The 9,471-nt window shown below is 36.6% G+C and overlaps 1 non-coding gene across 1 annotated transcript; it reads left to right on the forward strand.

Moving 5' to 3' along the window:
* The first annotated feature begins 251 nt into the window (after positions 1-251).
* LOC121228640 (small nucleolar RNA R71) lies at positions 252-358 on the forward strand. The gene has a single exon (XR_005926216.1). It is a non-coding gene; the product is annotated as a small nucleolar RNA R71 (small nucleolar RNA).
* The last annotated feature ends 9,113 nt before the right edge of the window (positions 359-9,471 follow it).

A 9,471-nucleotide genomic window follows, 5' to 3' on the forward strand; every position in this document is an offset into this window, starting at 1 on the left:
GTTTGATAGGCATTCATGAAACACATGGTCTTCACCAAAATAAACACACGATAGTTTGGTTGATTTCATCTCCTAGACTACATACACTCATGGTACGATATTAATAATCATTGTTGACATTTTTTTCCAAAATCTCAAGTGTTTCATTATAAGATTTATCCAACAAGGTACCATTGGCAGAAGAATCAACTACCATCCTAGTATGCGCATTCAACCCATTATAAAATATCTCCGTCTGCATCCAATGATGAAATCCGCGCATCGGGCATTTCTGAAGTAATTCTTTAAATCATTCCCAAGCTTCAAATAGTGTTTCATCCTCTACTTGCCGAAAAAATGTGATGTCATTTCTAAGCTTAGCATTCATATTTAATGGATTATACTGTAGCAAGAATCTATGGAAAAGGTTATTAAATTAATTCACGAAGAGTAATCAAGAAATAACAGAACTACGGGAAGATAGCTTCTGCTTATCTAGCCCACACTCCAGCTATGCAGTATCCTGTGCTGGCTAAGAAGGACTGCCTTCATCTTCCTCCTCTATTCAGCCACTACCCTCTATTTTTTCTCTTTTTTTTTCTCTACCCCCTTTTAGGGTTTCCTCATTTGGCTTTTGTATTTTTTTCCCTATGGTAAATCCAACAGCCCATGATTTTCTTCCCTCCTTACCAGGTAGATATATCTGGTACAAGTTCAACTAGGCCTAAAACTGGTATGTTTTGAGTGCTGATTAGACATCTTCCCAACATTGCCATGAAAATTGTGTTGGCAAACTATCCAACCCCTTGCCTCGACAATCCTTCACTCATTTACTTCTCGTTCCTCAACATGCACCTACTAATCCACCACCACACACAACTCTTCCACAAGCAATTAAAAATAACTAACGTTTAAGTACAGTCCAAGCTCCTAATGTAATGCTAAAACAAGAAAAATACTAATGAAATGTCCAAAAATGCAACTAAATATACCTAAGTACAGGCACTTAACTAGATCCAACAACATGAAATATAACTCCTTTCAAGAGATATCAGCCATCGTTGAAGCCGTCAGTACCGCCGTGTACGGTGATGCAAATGTGACACATTTACGGCTCCCCGGGCTGGTTTGGTTACTACTGGTTCGATCTGGGCTAGTGGCGACCAGGTCAGTCCAGTCTAGCCACCGGTTGGACCATTGGGTCGATTTCATATATTGGCCTCGATTCAACCAGTTTTTAGGTCTTGGTCTCTGTTTTGGTCTCCCGGGCCCAATTTACGATCTCAAGTCCAATTGCAAGTTCAATTACCCATTAGGCCAATTGTCTAACTTGAAAATTAATTTCCAAAAATATCATTTTAATTTTAATTAATTTGATTAATTTAATTTTATTTGATCAAAATTAATTTTTCCAAAAATCACTTAGATTTTCCAAATTAATTTTTCAAGAAATTTTTTAATCAAATTCTCTAGTTGAACAATTCTCATGACCACCTAATTTAATTCCTCATCGAATAAATAGACTCAATTAAATTATTTCTAAAGTCGTAGAATTTTCTTCTAACTTAAATGTAGTCCGATTGAGCTTTTGTTAAGCTAGCAAAGGGACCAATCAGACTTATACAATTAGCTCTAGTAATTGCAATTATTTCTAGAAGCATCATTCTAATAATTCGCAATTACTTAATCATAGAGTCAGTCCATAAGAAGCACCATGGTTGAAAACTCCTTATTGTATACTCTTTACGAAAACAATTCACCCAACTGCTTTCCAATGACCTCGTCATGTTTGTGTTACCCTCATATGATGTCCTTGATGTAACACCCCTAACCCGTAACCGTCGTCGGACTAGGGCAAAGGAGCATTACTGAACATATCTAAACATCTCGCATTCTCCCAAACATCATAACATCAAAGTCAAACATCATTATAGAGAACCCTACAAAGGTCAATGAGACCTAAATCGTGCTTTAAAAAGGGTTGGGACTAAACCGAGCTCATACATAATTTTCAAAAACTTAAACATTTTTTCTAACTCATACATAATTTTCAGAAACTGAAACATTTTTTCTAAGTGTTAAAGGTCACACGCCCGTGTGAATAGGCCGTGTGCCTTACACGGGCTTAGACACACCTATGTGCCTAAACCATGGAAAAACAGATCATACATACCGACTTAACCACACGGCCACAAGACACGACCGTGTGCCTTGGCTGTGATCAAAACTGACTTGGGTCACACGGCCAATCACACACCCGTGTGTCTAGCCTGTGTACCCTTTGAAATGGCCACGGACGCCCATGTATCAAGGCTATGTGTCTCACACGGCCACCAGACACGCCCGTGTGTCTAGGCCGTGCTCAAGACAGACTTGATTTGTAACACCCCTAACCCGTAACCATCATCAAATTAGGGTTACTAGGCATTACTAGACAAATAGAACATTTCAAACCAATTTAGAATCACAGATATCACATAACATAAATACATAGGCAATCATCTACAATCCATCTCTTATGAAGGTCTACGAGACCTAAAACATATTTTTAAGGATAGTCAGGACTAAACCGAACACATTTATAAATTTCAGAACTCAGAAAATTTTTCAATTTTGATAAGGTCACACGCCCGTGTGACCAGGCCCTATGCCTCACACGGGCACCAGACATGCTCATGTGAACCAGCCGTGCCAAAACAAGGCATACATACTGACTTTCACCCACGGCCAACAGACACGCCCGTGTGCTATGGCCTTGGGATATTTAGCTAGCTAACACGCCCATGTGTCTTAACCGTGTAGTCTTAGGAGGTTACTGCTTTGCATACACGGCCACAAGGCACGCCCACGTGCCCTGGCCGTGTGGCACAATGCAAGCTTGGTTTAAGCCAAATTGCCACCCTTTTTAGGTCATTCCTACAAGCAACATCAAAACAACATTTATACCAAAATTTTCAGCCAATTCCATGCTTAAGACATGCTTTACTATAATTAAATCATCATTATTCAATAACTTATTCAAATCCATACCAAAACTAAGCACAAACATATCATTTGCTAGCCAATTCTCATGGCATAACATATATACATATCAAAACTTAAATACATAGATATTCCAGCCTATACATGCCATAATTAAAATATTTACACTTTCAAAATTACCAAAATGATTTCGATAAAGTGGTGACAATCCTCGACTATCCCCGAGCCTTTAGTAGCTACGATAACTGTAAAACAGACAGACATCACACAAAGTAAGCTACAAAGAGCTTAGTAAGCCAAATACAATTGGTTTAACTATTAAATCATATAAAGTACAAATCAACAGCAAGAATTCATAACCATTTCACAGAATAGTTCATGAGCCTAACCATGCTCATTTGCTTGTATACATGGCATATTTCATTTCCATGATTTCATACATACTTTGCATTCATTATTTCACAGAAATAGAGTCTTTCATATTCAGAAATTTAGTATGATACAAAAGTACATGTATAGATTATACATTTCATATATTCATTCCCATATCTCGTATTCTATCATCAAACGATTCAGAAACGATACAGACACTCACGAACGGGTACAATACCGACGTCCCGGATGTGGTCTTACATGAAATTCAATTTCGATGCCTCTTTCCCAGACAGAGTCTTACACGAAATTAGATATGATGTCTATGTCTCAGACATGATCTTACATGTAAATCTCAAATCGATGCCTGTGTCCCAGACACGGTCTTACACGATATCTCAGATCAATGTCAACGTTCTTTTAAAAACATACAGAGCTTTTCAGATAGTAGCATATTATCGGAGTTTACTCGAAATTTATTCATCAGGCTCTCAAAGCCGTCCAACACAGATTACAGTTTGTATGCACAGAATTTAGTCAATTTAACACATAATTGTAATTTGACTTACCTCATACGAATTTCAGACGGAAACGAGTCGACTATTCAACTATTTTGGACTTCCCTTGATCTAAGTCTGATTTTCTTTGTTCTTGATCTATTACAATTCAAATCCAACCATTCAATCATTCATTTCATTCGAAATAATCCATGAACACAAATTTAGGGCACTTTGCATTTTAACCCATACATTTTCACACTTTGACAATTTAGTCCATTTTTCACAAAATCACAAATATGCAAAATTCCTCAAGACTATAGCTTGGCTGAATATACATAGCTTCCATACAAGCCCAAATAACATATTTAATTCACAATTTAGTCCTTCAAAACCTCATTTTCACAAATTAGCCCAAATAGCACTATTCCATCAAAAATTCAAGAACAAAGTATGATAATCTCACATGTATCTTTCATAATCCATATAAAAACATTACAAAGCTCATATAATCATCAATGGCACATTTCATAATCTTCAACAGAAGCAAAAATTCAGACATGGGTTTTGAAGAACATGAAGCAACGATCACAGAAACATAGAAATTATCAAAATAAGACGAAAATTCATAACTTAATCAAAGATTAAGCTAGCCGAAACCTAGCTTGATCTTTTCTATTCTTTCTCTTTCAAATAATCAGCCAACAATGGTGAAAATGCCTAGCCATTTTATGTTTTCTTTATTATAAAACAATTATTACACAAATGACTATTCTAACCTTAACTATTTCATTTTAAAATCCACCAACTAATGTCCATATTTGTCCACCATTAAAAAAATTCACATATCCCAGACACAAAAAATAATATTAAAATATTTTTTTAGAATCGGTTATGTGGTCTCAAAACCACTGTTCTGACTAGGGTCTAAATCGGACTGTTACAATTCTCCCCCTTAGGGATTTTCGTCCCTAAAAATCTTACCATTAAACAGATTCGGATATTGTTGTCTCATAGCATCTTCAAACTCCCACGTGGCCTCTTCAACACCATGTTGATGCCATATCACTTTAACTAATGGAATTTTCTTATTTCGTAACTCTTTAACCTCACGAGTTAAAATACAGATCGGCTTTTCTTCATAAGTCATATCAGATTGGATTTCAATATCAGATGGGGAAATTATATGTGAAGGATCGGATTTGTATCGTCGAATGATCGATACATGAAACCCATTATGTATCTTTTCTAACTCAGATGGTAGCCTCAATCTATAAGCAACCGGCCCAACTTGTTCGATGATTTCATAAAGTCTGATGAACCTACGACTCAACTTGCCGTTTTTACCAAATCGAAACAGTTTCATCCACGGAGATACTTTCAGAAACACTTTATCACCGATCTCAAATTCGATATCTTTTTGTTTTAAATCCGCATAAGATTTCTGACGATCAGAGGCAGCTTTCAAACTATCTCGGCTTACTTTCACTTTCTTTTTTGTTTCTTTTGTCAAATCAATACCGTAAATCTTATTCTCACTGAGCTCAGACCAATATAACAGAGTTCTACACTTTCTACCATATAAGGCTTCATACGGTGGCATTTTGATGCTCGAATGGAAAAAGGTAGATACTGATCCCACGTACCTTCAAACTCAAGAATGCAACATCTAAACATATCCTCAAGTATCTGAATAATTGGTTCAGATTGACCATCTGTTTGCCGATGAAACACAGTGTTGAAGTGCAATTTTGTGCCCAAAGCCTCTTGCAATTTCTTCCAGAAACGCGAAGTGGATCGTGGATCTCTATCAGACACAATAGATATAGACACACCATGCAATCTCACGATATCAGAAATATTAACTCAACTAATTTATCGAGTGAGTAATCAGATCGAATCGGAATAAAATGAGCTGATTTCGTCAAACGATCAACTACAACCCAAATTGCGTCTTTCTTTCTCGGAAACAGGGGTAAACCCGAAACAAAATCCATGGTTACTCAATCCCACTTCCACTCAGGAATCATAATAGGTTGTAACAAACCAGATGGCACCTGATGCTCAGCTTTAACTTGCTGACAGATTAACATCTCAAAACAAAGTCAGAAATATCACTTTTCATTCTCGGCCACCAGTATAGTTGTTTCAAATCGTTATACATTTTTGTACTTCCTGGATGTACAGAAAATCTACTACTGTGAGCTTCACTCAAAATCGTCTGAATTAACTCCAGATTTCTCGGAACACAAAGTCTATTTCTAAATCTCAAACAATCATCAACATCAACTTGGAATTCAAAATCACACTAAGCTCGTTTTGCTATTAATTTATTATTAGACTTCTGAGCCTTGCAGATCTGTTGTATAAACAAGGGTTTTGCTTTTAGTTCGGCACAAACCAAGATATCATCAGACAGAACTAAATGAGCATTCATTGCACACGGAGCAAATAACGATTTTTTACTCAAAGTGTCAGCTACAACATTTGTTTTTCCTGGGTGATAATTAATAACAAGTTCATAATCTTTTAATAACTCTAATTGTCTCCTCTGTCGTAGATTCAGATATTTTTGTGTCATTAAATACTTCAGAATTTTATGATCAGAAAACATGTGACATTTCTCACCAAACAGATAGTGACGCCAAATCTACAAGGCAAATATAATAGCAGCTAACTCGAGGTCGTGAGTCGGATAGTTCTTTTCATGCGGCTTCAACTGTCTCGAAGCATAAGCAACAACTTTTCCTTCTTGCATTATAACACAACCGAGTCTGTTCAATGAAGCATCACTGTAAACAATGAATTCTTTACCTGATTCAGGTTGCACAAGTACGGGAGCTTCAGTTAACAGATCTTTTAACATATCAAAACTTTTCTGACATTTCTAAGACCATTCAAATTTCACATCTTTCTAAAGTAACTTTGTCAACGAAGTTGCTATCACAGAGAAATCTTTTACAAATCGTCTATAGTAACCTGCAAGTCCCAGAAAACTGCAAACTTTAGAAACATTTCTCGGAGGCTTCCAATCCAGAATAGCAGAAATTTTGCTTAGATCAACTTGGATACTGGAGGCTGATACAATATGACCCAAGAAACCAACTTCTCGCAACCAGAATTCACTTTTATTGAACTTTGCATACAACTATTAATCTCGTAGAGTCTATAGCACTATTCTCAGATGTTCGACATGCTCAGATTCATCACCTGAATAAATCAATATGTCATCAATGAATACCACCACAAATTGATCTAAATACGGTCTAAAAATTCTATTCATTAAATCCATAAAAACAGTAGGTGCATTCGTTAATCCAAACGGCATAACTAAAAATTCATAATGCCTGTACCTCATTCTGAAAGTAGTTTTTGAAATATCAGAGTCCTTTACTCGCAACTGATAGTAACCCGATCTCATATCTATCTTTGAAAATACGGTAGCACCTTTCAACTAATCAAATAAGTCATCAATTCTGGGCAGAGGATATTTGTTCTTTATAGTCACTTTGTTAAGCTGACAGTAATCAATACACATTCTAATTGTGCATCTTTCTTTTTCAAAAATAGAACAGGAGCACCCTCTGGTGAAAAGCTCAGTCTAGCAAATCCTCGATCGATCAATTCTTGCAACTGAGATTTTAATTCCTTTAAATTAGTCAGATCTATTCTATACGGAGCTATTGAAATCAGAGTAGTACCAGGTACTAATTCAATGTCAAACTCGACTTCTCGAATCAGAGGCAAACCCAGTAATTTTTCAGGAAACACATCAGAGAATTCATAAACAACAGACACTGATTCGACTTTCTTATCATTCACTTTTGAGTCTAACACATAAGTTAAATAGGCTTCACAGCCTTTCTTCACATATTTCTGTGCTTTCATTGCAGATATCATAGCTGGCAGTCCATTTAGATCACTAGACTCAATTCAAATTATCTCATCATTCTTACACCTTAAATCAATGACTTTTCATTTGCAATTCACAATAGCATCGTGCAAAGTTAACCAGTCTATTCCCAGAATTATATCAAATTCATCGAAAGGCAAAAGCATCAGATCAGCAAGAAAAGAGATATCTCGAATCAATAACGAGCAATTCTTGCAGACTTTATCAACCAAGACACTTTTTCCTAAGAGGTTCGATACTCTAATTAAGAATTTAGTAAACTCTACAGGCAAAGTCTTACTGTTCACTAAATTCATATAGATATAAGAATGCATTGACCCAAGGTCTATCAATGCAATCATAAAAGTATCATAAAGGGTAAAGGTACCAGTAATCACATCTGGAGACGAGGCTTCTTTACGAGCTCGGGTAGCATAGGCTCTGGTAGGTGCTCTGGCCTCAGATCTAACAAAAGTATCCTTAGTAGCTCTTTGACCACCATTTGCATTTCTCGTATTTCTAGAAGGTCTATCTCTAACTGAGGTGTTGCTCGGTCTCGTATTCTGTACATTCTCTTACTTAGTAGGTTCCGAACAATCTCTTACAAAATGGTCCAAAGATCTACATCAGAAACAGGCTTGGTCATTCAATCTACAATTTCTCGGATGTCTTTTACCATAGTGTTTACATTCAGGTTTCTCAGATCGGACATTCCCGACACTTGCAACATAAGTAGTAGAAGCTCTGAAATTCCAATGCGATCTAGCTCGATCTCGGTTCGAATGTCCTCCATCAGTATTTGAACGGCTATGATCATCTCAGAATTTCTTTGTCACAAACTGAAATGATCTACTCGAAAATCTCTTTCTAACATCTCCAGCTTCAGAATCAGCTTTTATTTTCTCTTTACTTAATTCTTTAGCCTTACATGCTCGCTCAACAAGCACTACCATTTCTTTAATCTCTAAAATCCCAACTAACAGACGGATATCTTCGTTTAGTCCATCTTCAAACCTTTTGCACATTATTGCTTCATTTGATACACATTCCCGAGCATACTGACTCAATCTCACAAATTCATGTTCGTATTCAATAACAAACATACGGCCTTATTTAAGCTCGAGAAACTCTTTACGTTTCTGATCAATGAATATCTGACTAATGCATTTATTCCAAAATTCAGCTTGAAAGAAATCCCAAGTAACCTGTTCACTCGGAACCACAGATATTAAAGTTTTCCACCAATAGTACGTTGTATCTCTCAGAAATGAAACGGCACATTTTACACATTCCTCAGAATTCAGAGACATTTCATCAAACACTCTTACTGTATTCTCTAACCAGAATTCGGCTCTTTCAGCATCATCATTCGTTGTAGCTCAGAACTCTTCAGCCCTATACTTTCTAATTTTATCAACTGGTGGTTTACTCAACTGTACCAGATTCACTTGTGGCATATCAAAAGTTTGAAGAGGATTAACTGGGGGTGGAGGTTGTTGTACAGCCGGATTGGTTCTAATGTATTGGGTGAACCATTCATTCATCATCTAATAGAAGGCTTGTTTAGCCTCATTATCAAAGCTACTCGTAGCCAGTCGAAAATCAGCTTGCACCGAACCTTGCGCGGGAGCAGGCGCATTACTTTCAACATCGTCAGGTACAGCTCTATCGGGATCCATTTGCTATATAAAAGCACATTTCAATGTCAGGATTCATCATACTATTGTAGTTTTAGATATATCGCATGTA

The sequence above is a fragment of the Gossypium hirsutum genome, chromosome A04 (assembly GCF_007990345.1).
Source record: "Gossypium hirsutum isolate 1008001.06 chromosome A04, Gossypium_hirsutum_v2.1, whole genome shotgun sequence".
Taxonomy (NCBI): domain Eukaryota; kingdom Viridiplantae; phylum Streptophyta; class Magnoliopsida; order Malvales; family Malvaceae; genus Gossypium; species Gossypium hirsutum.